The sequence below is a fragment of the Mustela nivalis genome, assembly GCF_964662115.1.
Source record: "Mustela nivalis genome assembly, chromosome: 4".
NCBI lineage: Eukaryota > Metazoa > Chordata > Mammalia > Carnivora > Mustelidae > Mustela > Mustela nivalis.
Window position 1 is genome coordinate 33,472,846 of NC_139023.1, and position 19,062 is coordinate 33,491,907.

General features: G+C 40.8%; 1 long non-coding RNA gene across 2 annotated transcripts in view; it reads left to right on the forward strand.

The window, feature by feature from the left end:
- LOC309863704 overlaps nt 1–19,062 on the forward strand; it is a 28,096-nt gene that overhangs the window by 135 nt on the left and 8,899 nt on the right. Inside the window, exons 1-2 of one of the 2 annotated variants that reach the window (XR_014311193.1) lie at nt 441–558; nt 3,277–3,353. This is a non-coding gene — a long non-coding RNA (uncharacterized lncRNA). Of the gene's footprint in view, nt 1–440; nt 559–3,276; nt 3,354–19,062 lie in introns of those variants that run through there. The other variant, XR_014311192.1, reaches the window with a different exon arrangement.

Consider the following 19,062-nt stretch of genomic DNA (forward strand, 5'->3'; position numbering starts at 1 on the left):
AACCCCCCCATGCGCCGCGCCGAGTGGTACGGCCGGGCCCCCAAACCTTTGCAGTCTCACTTGCTGGTGAGATAATCTGGTGGTTGTGGAGATGGGTTTTGTGGGTGGGTGTTCCTTGAGCCTATGGAGCAGTCATTTAGATGGGAGTCTAATTTGTTGCGAAGTTTCCGGAAACCTACCATTCTCACCATCCCAATTACCGGAGGGCTCAGGGTTTCTGAAGCTTTGAGAAAAAGCCCCAATTCAACAGGTATAGATTTAGTATGAATGTAAATATCCGTCTCCCAAATCTTGCAGCAGTTTGCATTTGACCTCAGACAATTCATCCTCCATGTTAGATCAGATCGGTACCGAGGTGCGTTTTTAATTGACTGCCCAGCTTAAAACAATGTGGAGGATAAACGGTATTGCATTAGTAATGCTGATGTAATGTAGCTCCCGGGGAGAATTGGTTGGTCATGGGGAAGCTATAGAAACCTGGTGTGTGTGACCGTAATATAAGACAGAGAGGAGGCAGGCGGTCGGAGACTTTAGGACGCAGATCCAGGGAAAAGAAAGGTATGATTTCGAGACGAGAGGGTGTAAAAGAAAACGTATTTTTAAAAGAGTGGGAGGCTTTGAAAAATAAGATTCTGAGCTCACAATGGAATATTCACAGCGAAGGAGAAAGAATGGCAGCTGAAGGAAAGGCTGTTCTCTAATGAGCGCAGGTGGGGCTTGTTTTTCCTACAGCATGTGCAAAAGATGGAGAGAAAAAGCATATGCAGAAGGATGGATAAGAAGAGGGACAAAGATCTGAAAGAATAGTGTCAGGAGAGCTAAAACTCAGAATGAAATGGGGCTTGCAGAAACGCTAAGGAAGCAAGAAGGTTGTTTTAAAATGCTCATAACAAAATGATGATATGGAGGAAGAACAGACCTGTTTAGTGGAGTCCCGGTTAATGGCAGGGATAAGAGAGGGAGTCTACTTTTGGGGGTTTTTTTGTTTTTTTGTTTTGTTTTGGTTTGGTTTTTGTTTTTCTTGAGTTATTACCTCTACAGTGTCTCAGTGGACAGATCTATTGCATCCTCTCTCATAATGCTTAGAGGATCCAATGAAAAAATTCTTCCTAGTCCAACTTTACAAATTAGAATTTGTGGCTTAGAGAAGTCAATTCGTTTCTGATCACAAAGAAAAATGAAAAAAAAAAAAAAGTAAAGCCTAGTAAGTTGGGCACTAAGAGTCCATTCTCTCTCCAAGTTAACATTCCTTTCCACTTTTATCTTCTCTCATTTTTACCATCAGAAATATGACCTTCACCCAGAAAAATGAGAAAGAAACATTAGGGAGAAGAATCTAATGGGTGAATTTTATGATTTATAAATTACGCCTCAACAAGGTTTTGTTGTTGTTGTTGTTGTTGTTGGTTTGTTTTTGTTTTTGTTTTTAAAGAGGAGACTACTAGAAAGCCAGGACAGGTGAATAGTCCACCTGGCTATGCTGAATGAGTTCTTGCCTTTAGACAGAGATGAATTACATCTCAGTTAACTTTATTTATTCAGCAAATGCTGATTAAGTATCTACTATGTGATGAGCACTGAGCTTAGAATTGGGGATAGAAAGGTGAACACGGTAAATAAACTCAAAACTTCCAATATGGAGATTTTATACGAGTGATGTGAAAACAATCAGAACTCAGGAGCTCCTCACCTCCTGTGGAGAATCAGGAAGGCTTCCCAAAGGAAGTGATGTTTAAGATAAGGGCTGATGGACTCAGAGAATTTAGCATGTGACAGTTATTACCAAAGTAAATAGTAAAAATGGTCATGAAAACACTAGAGAAATCTCTGTGAAAGGCACTTATTCAATCATACCATATATATATAATATATATTAATTTTTATTTATATATTATATGAGAAATGTATTATATTTATTTATATATTATATATAAAATTTATATTATATTTGTTTATATATTATATTTATTTGTATAGAGATATATATAGATATCAAGGGCCTACTCTGTGCCAGGAAGCATCAGAGCAATAAATACCACAAATAAGGAGATGCCAGAGAGAAGACAAAAACAAACCTTATCCTGATCTTTAATAAAAGGGGGGGGAGTGTATTGCTGAAACTGTAGGCCGGGAGATTTGATGACAGTCTTCAGTAAAATTCTAGGGGTCTTAGGAGAAATAGAATGATTGCATTTAGAACAAGTTATGCCAACCAGCACTTCTCTCCTTTTGGAGTCACTGACTAGAACAGGCAAAACATTCCCCATTGTATTCTTCATGCTGCCTAAGTTGGCAACAATTGATATCATAGTTGGAGGGGTTTTGTAACTTAGTTATTCTACCTGGGAAAAAAGTGCTGCTGAATGGAGTCATTTCTACCTGCAGCCACCTGGCAACATTTTAAACCCTTTTGCAGCAGAGACAAAGTGTGTGCATGCAAGTAAACATAAACAATCTAAAAGGCAGAATTATGAGATTTAGAAAAACGAGTTAAAAATAAACAATGACATTTAATAGAGATTTTGGTGAAGATGGTACGCTCCTATGAATATACCAAAAAACTTTAAATGGGTGACTGTGTCTCAATAAAAACTCAGTAGAGATGTGTGTGCAGCTCTGCGTGCCAGTTATCATGGTACAATTGATCTTTATATTCATTTTTTCCTTTTTTTATTTACCAGAGTCTATGTTTACAAAAGTATGTAATAATATGGAAAAATATCAATTCAAAAGTCAGCCTTTTAATTAAACTCACTCAAAAATGAATGTACAAAGTCAGAAAAACTTTTTTTTTGGGGGGGGGTGACAGAAATCCATTTAAAAAAAGCAGTTAAACACATAGGGTAAACATGGAGTAGACCTGTTATAGATGGAGAAACAGAATCAATGAATGAATAAGTCAGCCTTCATAAATAAAGATGCCATTTCTGGTTCACCAGCAGTAGACTTTTTTTTAAATCATAAATATTATTTTTCTGGCAATAATGAAGATTTGGGATGGACCCTTTAAAAACTACCTTCTAGGGCACCTGGGTGGCTCAATGGATTAAGCTGCTGCCTTCGGCTCAGGTCATGATCTCAGAGTCCTGGGATCGAGTCCCACATCGGGCTCTCTGCTCAGCAGGGAGCCTGCTTCCCTCTCCCTCTCTCTGCCTGCCTCTCCATCTACTTGTGATTTCTCTCTGTCAAGTAAATAAATAAAATCTTTAAAAAAAAAAAAAACTACCTTCTAATAATTCTGATGACTAATAAAACAAACTCAAATATCCTTGGCAGGTCAGTTCTGCAATGTTGTGGCAGTCAGTCCTGAAGGCTCAGCCCAAGTTTAGTCCTCCAGCCCTTCCAGTGGTTTTGTAAGTACCAAATTCCCTGTATTAAATCCCTTTCTATTTAAAATACCTAGAGAAGTGTTGCCTGGATGGCTCAGTCATTAAGCATCTGCCTTTGGCGAAGGTCATGATCCCTGGGTCCTGGGATTGAGTCCCATGTTGGGCTCCCTGCTCTGTGGGGAGTCTGCTTCTCCCTCTCCCTCTGACCCTTCTCCCTGCTTGTCCACTCTCTCTCTCTCTCGAATAAATAAAAAATCTTCAAAAAATAAAATATCTAGAGTACTTTGGGGCTCCTATATTAGCATACTTCTATATTTTAGTGAATCAAAAATGTAATAGTTATTTGTTTTAATATCCATCAGAGAAGCTATGTGTTTTTATATGTGTATATAATTAGAATATCAAGTTTGTGGTTTTACCCATGTGAAATCTTTGGGCAAGTCTAACATATAACATAAGCAAGTCGTACCATTGGTTTATAAGGTTCTGGCAAAAATCACAGGAGTCATTTACAAATCTCAACAATAGAAAACCTCTGCTCGGACAAAAGAGTCTTGCTACTTGAAGGGGTAGAGTACACCATGTGTTTATGAAGGCAGGATACTCAAACATGGAAGCAGTACTTCCTAAATACTTTGAGAATATTCTATTTATTCTGCAGAAGTTACCCAAGGAGGGAGGTGAGGAAGGAAGGAGAACTAGCCTTGTTTGTTATACAGAGAACATTGTGTTGGTCGTCCTCATCGACTCCTCATACCAGTTCTCTGCTGTCCTTGTTGATTTTACAGATAAGTAAACTGAGGCCTCAGAGAAGCTGTTACCTGCTTAAGTTCACACAGCTACTGAGTGTCTGAGTCTGGGTTTCAATCCAACTTCATTTGATTTCGTTGAACTTGCACATGTTCAATTCTTCTGCCTGACTCCATCTACGGTCCTAGGACCTTGGTCATGACCACCAGAAATAAGGATGAGGCTCAGGCACTGAGAAGAGCTGAAATGATTTCTGCAATGTCCAGGGCCAGAGCAGGTCACCTGATAAAGTCATTCCTATAAGCTTTGCTTATAGGTCTATGGATCTAGCTTGAATTTATAATTAGCATGACATTAATAATTGACAGAGTACTTCCTCAACATTTTTAAACTTACTTGACAGTTCCCCTGCCAATAATATGTCCCCAGAAGTAAGATTCTGACATCCAGAGATTTATAAGTTAAGAATAACACCAAAAGGGGCGCCTGGGTGGCTCAGTGGGTTAAGCCTCTGCCTTCAGTTCAGCTTATGATCTCAGGGTCCTGGGATCGAGTCCCGAATCAGGCTCTCTGCTCAGCAGGGAGCCTGCTTCCCCCTCACTCTCCGCCTACTTGTGATCTCTCTGTCAAATAAATAAATAAAATCTTAAAAAACACACACACACACCAAAAAAGGTGATGTATAATGCAAAGAAACTACCCCACTTATTTCCCATGGCAAAGTCAATTTCCTTCCTGTTTCCCTAAAAACAGTTCATTTATCGGGTTATTGGAAGGAAGAAAGATAAATGTGAAGGAGGAGAGTACATGTTCTCATTGACTTACACCTTCCAGGCGTACATGCATTCACTCAACAAATTTTTTTGAGTGTATACTATGTGCTGACACTATACTAGGCTTACCTGGGTTGAGAGTGGTTTTAGCAGGTAATAGACACAAGGCGTGAGCCATGTTTCCTAGCTTTTTAAGATAAATCATCAATTTAAAGCTGCTTCTCAAAAGAGTAGGAGAGGGGCCCAGTATACCAAATATATTGATTGATTATAAGGCATTTTCCTTTTAAAAATGTTTAAACATGAAAAACGTGTGCATCTTAGAATCAGGGACATGGTCTTTTGTATTAAGCTCTTCACATCCAATCTGTGGTCAGTTCGCACTCAGTCTCCTCGACAGTAAAGTGAAGATTTCATGAACTCTGAGATTTCTTTATCCCAGCATACTAAGGACCTTGAGCAGCAGAAAATAAAAGATACATAGAGCAAATCATATAAAAGTTTGGGTTACGTTAGCTGTTAGACCTTTTTAATGTCACTAGAATACAATAAAAAAGATTGACCAGTTAAAATCAGCTTCTGAAGTGTCCTTCAGACCCATTTGTTATCTGTTTCCTTTTACCAGGAGATTCTTATATGAAGAATATGATAAGCAGAAAAATTTAAGTCTATAAATACACCAGGAAGAGATGTTTTGAGAACACTGCTGAGTCTTAACCTACCAAGCATTTTTCCCCCCCAGACTCCTTAGCATGAACCAATCAATATATAGATGCTTAGTGTCTTGGTCTTACTTGGACACTGAGCTTCCATGGCCTAAGCATATGAAGCAATAAAAAAAGAACATCTGAACAAATCAAATTGGAAAAATAACCAAAAACCCTCAACCCCAAACCATAAGACACTCTTCATCATAGGAACCAAACTGAGGGTTGCCAGAGGGGAAAGGGGTGGGGCAATGGGGTAACTGGGTGATGGACATTGAAGAGGGCACATGATGTAATGAACACTGGGTGTCATATAAGACTGATGGGGGGCACCTGGGTGGCTCAGTGGGTTAAGGTCTCTGCCTTCAGCTCAGGTCGTGGTCCCAGGGTCTTGGGATCCAGCCCCGCATCGGGCTCTCTGCTCAGCAGGGAGCCTGCTTCGTCCTCTTTCTGTCTGCCTGCCTCTCTGCCTACTTGTGATCTCTGTCTGTCAAATAAATAAATAAAATCTTTAAAAAAAAAAAAAGATACAGAACATTAAAAAAAAAAAAGACTGATGAATCACAGACCTGTAACTCTGAAACCAATAATACATTATATATTAATTAATTTTTAAAAGTTAAAAAAAAAAAACCCTCAAGCCATAAATCCACCACCCTAAGAAATTTAAAGTTTCATTTCTCCACATATTCCTCCCAGTACTCAGTCATTTATGTAACCAACTCCAGCGGGTTCCCAGCTGGAATTTATTCTCTTCCTCCTTCCTAACTAACTGGCTGCCCACTGTTCTAACCCCAGCTCCACTCTGCTTTCTCAGACCCCAGCTCAAATCTATTTTCCTTTGCGGGAGATTGATAGGAGAGGAGGAGAAGGGAGGACTGTCCTTGAGGATCTTTGTTGCCTCTTGGCAGACCAGCAGTATTTCAAAAATGTGTTCTACACAGAGTATCAGTAGACCTTCAGTGCAAGAGTGCCTCAGAGCACTAGGTCAGCCATAATGCCAGAAGCAGATATCCTGTTTGTTTCTTTTTCTCAGCTGTGAAACTTTACCCAGAAGCCCTTACTCCTTGAAAACTGCTCTTATGAAAACTGACCAGAACTGAGCCTTAGGCCTACCTCAGTAAGGGGACTCTGATCGCCTAAAGAGAGTGGGAAGCACATCATAGGAACATCAATAGGAAGGAGAAAAGAAATCCACATTGTGGGACGTCTGGATGGCTCAGTTGGTTAAGCATCTGCCTTCGGCTCAGATCATGATCCCGGGGTTCTGGGATCGAGTCCCACATCAGGCTCCCTGCTCAGTAAGGTGTCTGCTTCTCCCTCTCCCACTTCCCCTGCTTGTGTTTCTGCTCTCACTGTTTCTGTCAAATAAATAAAATCTTTAAAAAAAAAAAAAAGGCAAAGAAATCCACATTGTATCTCAAAAAGGACAAATTATGAGGCACCTGGGTAGCTCCGTTCGTTAAGTAGCTGATCTTGATTTCGGCTCAGGTCATGATCTCAGGGTTGTGGGATCCAGTCCTGCATCTATCTCCAGCTGGGTGTGGAGCCTGCTTAGGATTCTCACTCTCTCTCGCTCTGCCCCTTTCCCCACCCCACCCCCCATAGCATGCTCTCTCCTTCTCTCTGTCTCTGTCTCTCTCTTTCAAAAAAGGACATTTATCTCTGAAAGAAAATAGAGAAAGAAATCTGTGCTTAAATATAGGCAATGAAACTGCAGAAAACCATGAGCAAAGAAGGATTTTAGAATCAGCTGTAAAGAAACCATAAATGAAGATGGCATCAGTTTCCTCCACAGCAACCCAGGAAGCCAAAAGACAGTGGAATAAGTGGAATAATATACCTTTAAAATGTTGAGTGAAAATAACCATCACTCTTGAATTTCACATTCAGCAAAACTGTATTTTCAAAACAAAGGTGAAAAAATTACATACAAACAGAAGCTGAGTTGACTACCCAGAGAACTGTATAAAAGGAACTTTTAAAGGATATAATTTTTAAAAAATGATCCATTAGGGATGCCTGGGTGGCTCAGTCAGTTGGGTGGCTGCCTTCGGCTCAGGTCATGGTCCCAGGGTCCTGGGATCAAGTCTCGCATTAGGCTCCTTGCTCGGCGGGGAGCCTGCTTCTCTCTCCTGCTCTGCTTGCTGCTCTGCCTGCTTGTGCTCTCTCTCTCTCTCTCTCTCTCTGTCAAATGAATAAAATCTTAAAAAAAAAAAAATTCAGTAGATAGTCTGAGAAAAAAAATAGCTAAATAAATAGTTAAAATAATATTCAGGGAAGGCATGTATGGAAACCCAAATGGATTTATGTGTAATAATATCTAGTGTATAGTATTAGTGAAAAGAAGAGCAGCAAAATACTCTTCTTCATAATAATATACATGATGGGAGAAAGTGAAATGAGAGTGAAAGCATTCTGAGGTCCTTTTATTATCCTGACTGAAGTTAAAAATTGACTTTAGACTTTGTTGAGTGAAATAGTCGTGATAACATCCCAAGGGAAGTCAAAAAGAAAAGAAAGATATATAAATCCAAATGATTAGAGAGAAATAGAATAAAGAAAAAAATATATAATCAAATTCCCAAAAAAGGCAAGATAAGAGAAAACCTAGAAAATCCAGGACAAATAGGATTAACAAGGTAAGATAGGAAAAAGTCCAAATAAATCATACTAAATATAAATGACTAAACTTACATGTTTTATCAAATTAGATTTTAAAAACCTAGATAATGTGCTATTTTTTTTTAAGTGATTTTATTTCTTTACTAGAGAGAGAAGAGGGCATGGGTTGGGCGGGATGGGAAGGGTAGAAGGGAAAAGCAGACTCCCCACTGATCAGGGAACCTGACAGGGGGCTCAATCCCAGGACCCTGGGACATTGACCTGAGCTGAAAGTAGACACTTAACTGACTGAGCCACCCAGGCGCCCCTAGATATGTCCTATTTTTGAGATACATGCCAAAAGTATGAGGATATGCCAAGACTGAAATTAAAAGGAAGGGAAAAAGTTTCCCAGGAGAAACATTAAACAAAGAAACCTAGTATGACCATATTAATATCAACATCAGCAAACACATTGTTAAGCAAAGGCATTATTAAAGATGGAGGCCATTGTTATGATTACTTAATTCACCAGGATGATATAATGATATACTGAGCCAGGGACACAGTCTTCCAGGTCCCCCTTCAGAGACCTCCCTCTAGGGAGCAGAGGGGGAAACCCTGAAGGCACCTCCACCCGGGCTGACTCAGAATTTTTCTCTTCCTAGCCCTTCCCCCTTGTCCTCACTGGGACTACAGAATCAATCAAACTGTTCAAGTCTTGTTCCGGGGCTCCCTCAATAGTGGGCTGACCCCCACATCTGCACCGATCCAGCAACTTGGATCAGGGTACTGTTCCATGCAGAGAAAATGGAAGGGAGGAGTCTGCACTCTTTCCACTTTAGCCTCTTGCTCGTACCTTGGCATTAAGTGAAAAGGGGATTAATTCTTTCATTTTTGGCATTGCTTTAATCAGTTCCTCTGAAACCTAGCAGCTTGCTCTCTAGCTCTCTTTCCCCGGTCTCCGCTGGCAGAGCTTCTGACATGTAAAAGAATAAATAAATTATTTTTGAACCCTACAGCTAACAGTCTTAATCTAATGGATATATACAAAACACTGTTCCCAACCATTTAAAAACGGGCATTGTTCTCAAGTGTTCATGGAGCTTTTAGAAACGTTGGTTAAATGCCTTGTCATAAAGCATGACTCAACAAATTTTTGTAGAATCAGTACTATGCAGACAATGTTTTCTAATGGCAATGCAATGAATTCAGATACCAGCAATGAAATGACAAAGGAGACCTATGAAACTAATTTTGGATATTAAAATATGCTTTTTGGTAAATCATTGCTCAAAGTAAGGCATTAATTGAAATCTGAAAATATTTAAAACTGAACAATATTAAAAGTGGAAATATCAAAATTTATGAGATGCAATGAGAGTATTAGTTGAGGGACATTCATAACATTAAATGCTTATATTAGAAAAGAAGAAATGTGGAAAATTAGTGAGCTCAGGATCCAACTGAAGAAATTAGAAAAATAAACTTGAGGTGAGTAGAAAAAAAGTAGATAATAATGAGTGGAAATAGATGATATAGTAAAACACAGTAGAGATGACTAAAAAGTGTTTTTAAAAGATTAATGAAGGAGGAAAATAGAGATGATTAAAACATTTTTAAAGAAGATTAATAAGGGAGGGAAACAAACAAACAAACAAACAAAAAACAAATAAAGATAAATAAACTAGATGATCACCAGGCAGGATTTATTGGGAAAAAGATATTATTACACAAATAATATAAGAATATAAAGTGAGAACATTGTCTTATACACATTATAGATTTAAAAGACAATAAGAGAATATTATGAATAATTTTATGTCAATTTGAAAACTCAGAGAAAAAATGCAAATACCTAGAAAAAAGAGAAAGCCTGCTTTGTGTAATAAAGTAATTAAAACTCTTTCAAAGAAAAAACACTCGGCCTTATATGCTTGCCAGACACCCAAGAAACAGATCATTCCATTCCTGTATCCAATATTCCTGAGAAAGTGAAGAAGGGAATGTTGGCTGACATCAGGGAAAATGGTGTTATGAGAGCTTTTAAAAATGTCCCCCTGTGTGAAAGCATTTCTCCACATCCTCCAACAACCGCTTGTTATTTTCCTTTGGTTGTAGCCTCCCTTGTGAATGTAAGATGGTATCTCATGGTCATTTTTTTTAATGCAAAATTTTTAAAGGTTTTATTTGTTTAGTTGACAGAGAGAGACACAACAGGAGAGGCAGCACAAGTAGGGGGAGAGGGAGAGGAAAAGCAGGCTTCCCGCTGAACAGGGAGCCCAGTGCCAGGCTCAATCCCAGGACTCTGGGACCATGACCTGAGCTGAAGGTGGACACTTAAGGACTGAGCCACCCAGGCGCCCCTCTCATGGTCATTTTGATGTGTCTTTCTGTGATGGCTAATAATGTTGAGCTTCTTTTCATCTGTTTATTGGCCATGTGTATATCTTGTTTGGAGAAATTTCTATTTACTCTAACCTTTTGAATCCACTCCAGTAATAGTTTTGCTCACAGCACTCCAACCAAATCTTCTTTGATGTAGTCATGTGTTACTTCAAGAATACTTTTTTGTCCTCCTCTTCCTGGGATGACAGGCAGCATTCTGTCCATAAATGCTTTCTTCTCTCAGCATCTAGGACAGACAACTCTTCTGGGATTTCCTCTCTCCTGACCGGCACTCCTTTTCTGTCATTCTTGTCATCTCTAGACATTAGGTGGTCCCCATCACTCAGTGGTTGAATCAAGTTATGGTCTTAAGTCCTTTCTTTATGCTGGGGACTCCCAAATTTGTATCTCCAGCCAGACCTCCCCTCTGATCTCCTTCCTGTCCAGTGTCTACTCCACAACTGAATTCTTCATCCTCTCTCCAGACCTGCCCTTCCACCCTCTTCCCCCTCCAGACAAAGTACACGTCACTGAACTTCTAATTGCTCAGGCAAAAAATTTCAGCGTCACCCCCTGGGTCCTCTCTTTCATACCCCAAAGTCCGTCAGCAAATCCTGGCAGCTCTATCTTCAAAACATATCCCGGATTTTTAACCACTGAGAAAATTATAGAGCAGTCATTAAAAATAACATGCAGACATTTTATGATTAAAACGTAGAATGAAAAGATAGCATGCAAATCCCATGTGTACTATGATTCCAGCAATGTAAAATATACTTCAAATAAAGATGTGAAAGTCACAGAACTATTATCTTAAAAAAGAGGTATTTTCATATTGTCCCATATTTTTCTTTGAAAATATTTATCCAGCTATAAAACTGCTGGGAAGTTTTCAGTGTTTATGATATCGACAGGGTATATCTGTCAATATATCTAGGTGGTTCAGTCGGTTTAGCAACTGCTGTAAGCTCAGATCATGATCCCAGGGTTCTGGGATTGGTCCCACATCAGGCTCCCTGCTCAGTGGGGAGTCTGCTTCTCTTTCTCTCTCTCTCTGCCCCTCCCCCTGCTTATGCTCTCTCTCTCTCTTTCTCAAAAAAATAAATACAATCTTTTTAAAAAAATAAAGAGAACGTTCACCCAAGGGGAATCAAAAGGCAGTTCCTAAAAAGGTAGATTTCTCTTTTCCAACAAGTTGAAAGAAACTGTGTTGAAGGAAGCTTTTTCAGAACATACCACATTGGATCTTCTGTCCAACGCCACCATCAAAGTCAAGTTCATGGCTCAGACTTTGTGGTTTTATTGAAATCTACGGGTGCCTGGGTGGCTTAGACGATTAAGCGTCTACTTTCAGCTCAAGTCATGATCTCAGGGTGGTGGGATCAAGTCCCACATTGTCTTTCTTGCTCAGCAGAGAGTCTGCTTCTCCCCTTCCCTTTGCCAATCCCCCTGCTTATGTTCTGTCTCATTCTCTCTTTCTCTCTCTCAAATAAATAAAATCTTTAACAATGTATAATAGTGCCAGATGCTTATAGAGTACAGTAACACTTTAAATAGTTCTATGACATAAGTAGGAAAGTCATATTTGGAGACCTATTTGTACCATATATTTTGCAAATTATTTGGCAGTATACTGTCTCATTTAGTTCTCTGACGCTTCTATTAAAAAAAAATTATTTACTTTGAGAGAGAGGGGAGAGGGGTAGAGGGAGAGGAATGGAGAGGATCCCAAGCATAGAGCCTAAAATGGGACTCAATCCCACAAAACTGAGATCATGACCTGAGCCGAAGCCAAGAGTCAGATGCCCAACCAACTGAGCCACCCGGGTGCCCTCTGACCCTTTTAAAAACACAGCTCTATTATGGCATAATTGACATAAAATAAGTGTTTAAAATGTCTAATATGTAATTTGATAAGTTTTGACATATGTATATATCTGTGAAATCGTCACCAGATGAAGGCTGGGGGCATATCCACCATCTCACCAGTTTCCTCCCACACCTTTGTAATTCTCTCCTCCCGCCTCTCCCCCTTCTTGACTCTCTCAGCAACCACTGACCTATTTTCTGTCACTATAGGTTAGTTTGCATTTTTTAGAGTTTTATGTAGATTTATAAAATTATGTACCCTTGTCTGGCTTCTTCCAAACAATCTTTTTAGGTCTTTTTCACATCTCATCGTTGAAAAAATCGATTCACAGAAGTTATGAAACTTTCCTAAAATCATGCAGCAATAAGAGAATGCCACGGGTTTCCCATCCATCTCTGCCTGTTGCCTCAGTGTGCTGAAAGTAAAGCCCCACATCATTCAATTAATTGTCAAAAATTATGATACCAGTAAGTGGCCAAGGTAGGACAAAAACCCACTATGCCACATGTGTCTCAGTTATTGATGTGGCTATTGGGATGAGCATTATGACAACTTTTAGATTTTTTTTTTTAAGATTTTACTTATTTATTTGATAGTGAGAATGAGCAGAAGTAGGCAGAGTGGCAGGCAGAGGGAGGGAGAAGCAGGATCCTTGCTGAGCAGGGAGCCTAATACAGGGCTCAATCACAGGACCTTGGAATCATGGCCTGAGCCGAAGGCAGACACCCAACCACCTGAGCCACCCAGGTGTCCCGAGATTTCGTTTTTAAAAAAATATTATTTATTTATTTGTCAGAGAGAGAGAGAGAATGAGAATCAGCAGGGGGAGCGACCGGCAGTAGGAGAAGTGGGCTCCCTGCTGAGCAAGGAGCCTGATATGGGACTCGATCCCAGCATCCCATGATCCTGACCTGAATAGAAGGCAGATGCTTAACTGTCTGAGCCAACCAGGCATCCCTAGGTTTCAGTTAGACCACAAAGTCCCAGCCATGAACTTGACTTTGATGGTGGCCTTGTTATATCGTGGTATATTCTGTGGTATATTCTGACAAAACTTCCTTCAACACAGTTTCTTTCAACTTATCAGAAAAGAGAAATCTACCTCTTTAGGAACCACCTTTTGATTCCCCTTGGGTGACTGGACCTCTTTATTTTTTTAAGATTTTATTTATCTATTTGAGAAAGAGAGAGGGAGACAGCAGGAGAGAGAGAGCGCAAGATGGGAGAGAGGCAGAAGGAGAAACAGACTCCCCCCTGAGCAGGGAGCGGGGTTCGAGCCTCGATCCTGAGATTTTTGGGACCCAGAATCGTGACCTGAGCCGAAGGCAGACAATTAACCGAGTCACACAGGTGACCCTCATTGTCCTCTTGAGAAAAACACCTGTACTCTGGCTAAGGAGAAATGCCGGTAGGTAGAGTTCCTCCGTTCTTCCGTTCTCTGCTTCTTCTCCCCTCGGAGCTTCCTTCCTTCCTTCCTTCCCTTTTCCTCCTTCAGTTTTCTCTTTTAAAGACTCATTTGCAACTTATCCTCATTGTCGCATTTGTTACCACTGCTTTACCATCTAGGCGGCCTAGACTTCCAGAATAAGGCATGGCATCGGAGCAAAAAGCTTGGCTTGAGATTTCCAAAACTGCCACATTGTTACAGATTGATTTCCGATTAATACACTTACTAGGCTTATCTGATGCCTTTCTATCTCAGAGATCATGTGAGTTTTACCTCGAGCACCTTTTCAGGATCAGCCAAGATTAATTTAGTGCCTGTGGAATTGTTTCCATATTGAAAAAACAAGTTTAAAAAGATAGAAACAGTTTATAAGCAGTAAACGATACCCTGAAAAAAGTACTAAAATTATTGAACGCTTGTCAGAAAGTGGGGGAAAAACCTTTATAGTCTTTTAAATCATCTTTTTTTTTTTTAAGATTTTATTTATTTATTTGATAGAGATGACAAGTAGGCAGAGAGGCAGGCAGAGAGACAGGCAGAGAGACGGGAGGAAGCAGGCTCTCCAAGGAGCAGAGAGCCCGATGCGGGGCTCGATCCCAGGACCCTGGGATCATGACCTGAGCCGAAGGCAGAGGCTTTAACCCACTGAGCCATCCAAGCGCCCCTTTTAAATCATCTATTTAAAAATGGTTTTAATTTTGTGCAACTATTGCATTTTATGTGCCTGAAGTTCAATGTCAGAAACCATATGTTTCGAAAAAATTTCTGAAGTGAGTTCTCAGCTAGCAAACCTAGGAAAAATAATGTTCTCTGTCCACTGGGGCAAAATTTTTAAGGAAATACCAGGAACTGTGACAGCAGCTCCCATATCACAGATGCAAGCTGAAACCCTCTGGGGACCGCATGTCAATATGAACATTATCTGATACATGAGACTGACTTATAAAACAGCACACTGGAAAGGAATCGAAATCATCTTTAGAACCTGGCCATACAGGCCTCATAACCTTGGATGTATGCCCAGCAAGTCAGTGGACAGGAAGACGGTACAAAACAATTCTTTAAACGATGCTATTGGTAAAGGAGGAACAAGTTAACATCCATTCTTTTCTCCTAAAACATTCCAGGTTGGGGACACCTGGGTGGCTCAGTCGGTAAGCATCTGCCTTTGGTTCAGATCATGATCCCGGGGTCCTGGGATCGAGTCCTGCACCGGGCTCCCTGCTCCATGAGGAGTCTGCTTGACCCTCTCCCCACTAGTTCTCTCTCTCTCTCTCTCAAAACAAAGGAATAAAATCTTTTTTAAAAGTTCCACTTGTAGATTTGAGTTTCTCTTTATGAGACCCTGAAATAGCATTTAAGTCTATTTCTTTAGAGGCAGACCGACTGTATACATGGAACCTGGCGAATTTTGAATAAAGTAATAAACAAAATGTAACCTCTATGAAAAAATTCTTCATGACTTCTGTGCTTGTGAAACCTCATTGTTCTCATCTCTGATATTCTCAAACTTACCTTGTATTCATTTTTACAGGCTAGACCTAAGAGGTTGTACATCGGGCAAAATGAATGTAGGTGATGAGAAAGAACTAAGCATAGCATGGTAAAAAGGTCAAGGTTTCCAGTTCAAAAAAATCCAACTGAAAACATGAAATCAAGAGGACAAAAGCATAAAATGAACATTAGGATAAAAGGTGGGAAGTGGAACATTCTAATTCGGGCCAGATTCCAACTCTTTTGACTTCAGCGACATATTATTCTGAGATACCTGGATTTCTCTATTTTTATATGCCCTACATTCTAGGAGCACAGAGAGTGGAGAAGACACAGAATGTGCCAAGATGAGGGTACCCACATGTTTTCCAACTACTTTGGCAGAGTGACCTCACCTCTCTGAACTTCCTCCGTATGTAAACGAGGCTGCTCACAGGATGACCGGGGATTGCATTCACCTATTAAGTGCTTAGCAAATACAAAGCCCCTAGACATGCTAGTTATTACCAGGAGGAAGGACTAAAAACATAAAATGGTTTCATGAAATTTGGAGTCCTCTCCTTATCTCATTAGTCTATGGGATGGAGCCTGTTTTTATCTCTCGTTCAAAGTAACCATCACTAACTGCCACTGCACATCAAACTTGACTCAAATACCCCTTCCAGCAGAAGAATCTTAAACTCTGGGGGCTCTTAGTTGCCTTCCTCGGGAGAAATGTGCCTTTTGAGATGATACGTTTCACCTAAAAAGTGGTTTTTGTTCATTTTGTACTTTACTTCATAATAGAGGTGTGTTTATTCTAATATGAAATATTTCCCTGGGGTGCCTGGGTGATGCAGGTAAGTTTCCGACTCTTGGCTTTGGCTCCGGTCATGATCTCAAGCCTGTGAGATCGAGCCTCATGTTGTGCTCCATGGTCAGCGCTGAGTCTGCTTGAGATTCATTTCCCCTCCTTCTCCCTCCTCCTCTGCTTCTCCACCTTCCTGTGCTCTCGCTCCCCACACCCTCTCAAATAACATAAAATAATAAAATAAGATATTTCCCCCATGTATTCTAGCACATTGTCATTCCAGGAGGATTTCTAAGTACTCCTGAAATGTGGTCACATATTCCCACGGTATAAAAAACCCAGTTCGAGAAACAGACTGGTTCCCAGCCTTTAGGATCTGTTAAGTTCAGAAGAATCAGGGAAAGCAGATCCTTTGTCCCAAGCAGGTATTTGTCCTGAGGACCTGTAACTTGTGTGGTTTTCACTTTTCTGGAACTGCTCCCTCTCTCACAGGCATTTCCTTGTTGCTGGTTGTCTCCTGTCTGGTTTTAAAGAAGCAGAGCCAGAAAGAGGGATTCAGTGCACTGTGATTTATTGATGGCAAAGCCTTACATCTAGGAAAACCCTTAAAAGGAGGTAAAGAAGCAAAATAAAGGAGGGGAAAGACCCAAGCGAGGGTGCGGTCTTAGGTCAAGTCTGATCTTGGCCTGATCAACCGGAGAAAGCTCTGGAGCATGAACCTCCCTGCAAAATTGTCCTTCCTTTGAAACAAGGAAGCAGCCTCTGTACCCCAGAGTCCATTCCTTGGCTGTGCTGTCTTGGTGGACTGTTTGAATGCTCCATCAGGCCAGCACCTTCCAGGTGGGGTGGCCCGAGACCTAGTCAGTGGATCCCTTGCTCTTGAGCTCAACACACATCTGGTGCCATATCAAGGGCTCCCCAAGGCCTTCAAGGTGCTAGCTACCTCATGGTCATCTGGCCTGATCAACACAATATTATCACTGCAAGGCATCTGTGTGATGCTCTGTAGGATGTCCAGAAAACGAAGGTCTCGTAGCCCTACACTAGGACAGAATGTGAGAACGGAAGCACAGCGCTGAGGCAGGACCATAATTGTATACTCTTGTCAATTCCATGGGAGAACAAAGTGTTTCTGCCCTTCCTTTTGGATTGGAATGGAAAAGGGGCAAAAGCTTCAAATCAGTGGCTGCATACCATGTAACTGAGGCCATATTAATCGGTTATAACAAGGACACCACTCCTGACAGGCTGATACAGTAAGGTTACACTTGTGGTCTGTTGTCACCTTCCAGGATCCATCTGGCCTCCCTTGAGAGCAACCCCTGGGGGTCACTACCATGCTTCCCCACATGCTCTTGCAGGACCTTATTCCTGGGACTCGGTCAATGAGTCTGTGTCTGAAAACTGAATCACGTCCGGAACCAGGCAAGGAATGATAACTTCTCACTGGGGTACCCTCTCTTAGTCTCGTTGTCTTCCATCCTTGATTTCTTCTCCTCGTAAGTGGTATCCTCCTCCACTGTCCACCTATTTTGCCCCTGGGGACCTCATATTCTGTCTCAATAAACCTCAGGTCCCCTCTAGATTGCCAACCTGACCTTGCTGATTTTTTTTTTTAAGATTTTGTTTATTTATTTGACAGACAGAGGTCACAAGCAGGCAGAGAGTCAGGCAGGGAGGGAGGGGAAGCAGGCTCCCTGCTGAGCAGAGAGCCCTATATGGGACTCGATCCCAGGACCCTGAGATCATGACCTGAGCTGAAGGCAGAGGCTTTAACCCACTGAGCACCCATGCACCCCTGACCTTGTTGATTATTATAATTGCAACCCCTGGCTATCTATGGAGGAGGAAAATTGCTGAACTAAATGGTAATTCTATGTTTAACTTTCTGAGAGTCTGCCAGGCTGTTTTCCAAAGTGGCTGCATCATTTTACATTCCCACCAGCATGGGATAAAGATTCCAATTTCTCCCCATCCTCGCCAGCAGGGGTTTTTCTCCTTTTGATTCTAGCCATCCTAGTAGGTATCTGTGATTTGCATTTCTGTAAAGGCTAATGGCGTTACTCATCTTTCAAGTGTGATTTGGCCATTTGTAGATCTGTGAAGATGTATCTATTTGGATCTTTTGCCCATTTAAAATTTGAGTTACTTGTCTTTTTATTATTGAGTTGTAAGCATTCTTTGTATATTCTAGACAGAAATCTGTCATCAGATGTATGATTTCTCCCAGAATGGGAGAAAGTGTTTTTCCATGAGGTCATCTAGCAGGACCCTCATTTCAACATGTGCTTACCGAGTACCTGATAGATGACTGATAACAGGAGCTTACAGATCAAGTAAGACATGTTTCTCACCTGCAGGAAAGGTGGAGAAGCACAGAATTGAGACACCGGGATCAGCTCCTGCTTTTCCTCAGTCCTCTGGCCACTTGTCTCTCCAACCTTTCCAGCCACCCCAAAGCCCAATCCTGAACGCTTCCCTTTTCCAACGACATTCATTCTCCTAACAATTTTATCCATCTGTAAACAGATGATCCCAAAATGTGTATCTCTGTCTCAGATAGAGATACACATTTTGTGGCAACCTCCCCCACATGCCAGACTTGTCTATACAAATGCCCAGTTGATGTATTCCCTTGTATATCTAATAGACATCCCAAAGCTAAGGGATTAACTTCCAGTATTTCTCTCAAAATTTGTTCTACCCCTAGCCATCTGTGTCATTAAATGGCAATCCTGTTCTTCATTGTTCAAGTCAAGAATCTTATAGTTATCTTTGACTCCTATTTTTCTCTCACATCCAACATTCTGCTCGATAGCAAATCCTAAAATCTCTACACTCAAAATATAGCCAGATTCTCCCCCCCCTTTTTTTTTAAAAAGATCCTACCTATTTATTAGAGAGACAGGG